Raw genomic sequence first — 2,381 nt, 5'->3', positions numbered from 1 at the left:
AAGATAACAAAAGTCTCCCTTAGGTATCCCTATTATGGCTATTTTGCTTGGAAGAGAAGCCTTTTTGTTAACTTGTGTTTTTTTAACCTTTATTTGTAGGAGGAAATCTGTGCAGTTCAACAAAGGGACTGCTCATAGCAATTCAAGTGATTCAAAAGTTATTTCAATTGCTTCTCTATTTAGCATTTGTTGATTTTGGTGGTTGTTTGGTAAGGTTTGCAATATGATGCTTCAGAAGTCTTTATTCATTTTATTTTCCTTTTGATATAAAGGGGAATCTGAAGGGTTTCTAGAAGGACAAAGGCAAGTGGAATAGTTCCTGCAAGGCCTAACTAGACTAGGTTTGTAGCACAAACTACTGATGTTTGTTATAAGAAAGAAGGAATTGGTGTTTAGTAAGGGGAGAAACATGCATTGGAATAAGTAAAAGAGGCAGAAATCTGCTAAAGGAGAAGACAACAATTACTCAATTGGAAAGGGTGAAGCTTCACTAACAAAGAGTAACCGAGTAACAATCCCAAGGTGGTTTGGGTAATTCATTTATCTCTCAAAGCTTGAGCAAAGGTAACTTAAGGGGACATAAATTTGAGCATGCAACAACATAACATCCTCCCCCTTCTTCCCTCTCTCTCTGATATTGCTTGCACCCTATTATGTGTTCAGCATAATGCCAAAGTAATGTTATTAGGGCAAAATATTTGCATCCTCTGTTCTCATCCTTTTTTATCCTTTGCCTGCAGCCATGAAGTACTAACAATTTTCTTGTTGTTTAATAGGGTAAAGTGGGAACAAATATAAGTCAAGGTGCTGGTGTTTGTAATACTTCAAAGAGAGGTACTTTGCTATTTTTCAAAAAAAAAAAAATGATTAAATGGTGTATTATATGCTCCTTATTATGGAGAATAGCAAGTGCAAAAAATTTGAAGGCCTCTTCTAATAACCAAATGACCAAGGATTAGGGTCGTGAATCTGTTAATAATGCTTGAAGGTATTCTTCATTATTTTTCTCATATTTACAGAATTTTAGTTTAGTACTTGAATCTTTTAATGTTGTTAACTGAATACATAACCTACTCTGTGGTTTTTCTTATACCTACAAAAATGTTAATCAATGAGTTGTTTTTTCGTTCCTTTTTCTAATTTGTTGCCAGGACTACGAGGCTCTCTCATGTACTGACAAGGTTTGTGAGTTTGCAAATATAGTCTGGTTTATTTGTTAAGAACAAATAACTAATCATGACAATTTTATTATTTCTTTTTGCTTGAAGGAAGTCATTACCAGTTATAAGGAGGGTTTATTTTTAAGTATCATTTAAAAATCATTAGTTTGGTTATTCTTTTATCCCAGGCTTAGTTTAGTTTAGTTTATAAAAACTATTAGTTTGGTTCCTTTGTTGATATTATACTTAGTTTAGTTTCTTTTAAAAATCATTAGTTATATGGTTATTCCATTCTCATGTTTGAATTAGTTTTTAAAAAATTATTAATTTGGTTGTTTTGTTGATATTATGCTTGGTTTAATTATATAGAAAATCATTAGTTTGATTATTTTGTTAATCTTGCACTTAGTTTAGTTTTTAAATATTATTAGTTTGGTTGCTTTATGGATATCACCTTTAGTTTAGTTTCTATTAAAAATCATTGGTTTGGTTATTCCGTTGATTTCATGTTTAGTTTAGTTTTTAAAAATAATTAGATTGGTTGCTTTGTAGATATTATGCTTAGTTTAGTTTCTTTTAAAAATCATTAGTTTTGTTATTCAGTTGATCTCATATTTAGTTTAGTTTTAAAAATTATTAGTTTGGTTCTTTTGTTGATATTACGCTTGGTAGAATTCTTTTAAAAATCATTGATTTGGTTACTTTGTTAATCTCATGCTTAGTTTAATTTTTAAAAATTATTAGTGTTGTTTCTTTATTGAAATCATGCTTAGTTTAGTTTCCTTTCAAAATCATTGGTTGGTTATTCTGTTGATCTCATATTTAGTTTAGTTTTTGAAAATCATTGCTTTGGTTGCTTTGTTGATGGTTTGTTTGGTTTAATCCTATTAAAAATCATTATTTTGGTTATTCTGTTAATCTCATGTTTAGTTTAATTTTTAAAAATTTATTAATTTGGTTGTTTTGTTTATATTATGCTTTGTTTATTCTCTTTTAAAAAGCATTAGTTTGGTTATTCTTTTGATCTCATGCTTAATTTAGTTTATAAAAATTATTAGTTTAGTTGCTTTATTGATATTATACTTAGTTTAATTTCTTTTAAAAATCATTAGTTATGTGGTTATTCCATTAATATCATGTTATGTTTAGTTTTTAAAAAATTATTAGTTTTGTTGCTTTATTGATACTGTGTTTAGTTTACTTTCTTTTTTAAAAAATAGT

Source organism: Vitis riparia, unplaced genomic scaffold, assembly GCF_004353265.1.
Source record: "Vitis riparia cultivar Riparia Gloire de Montpellier isolate 1030 unplaced genomic scaffold, EGFV_Vit.rip_1.0 scaffold600_pilon_pilon, whole genome shotgun sequence".
NCBI lineage: Eukaryota > Viridiplantae > Streptophyta > Magnoliopsida > Vitales > Vitaceae > Vitis > Vitis riparia.
Note: the sequence above shows the minus strand (reverse complement) of the source record.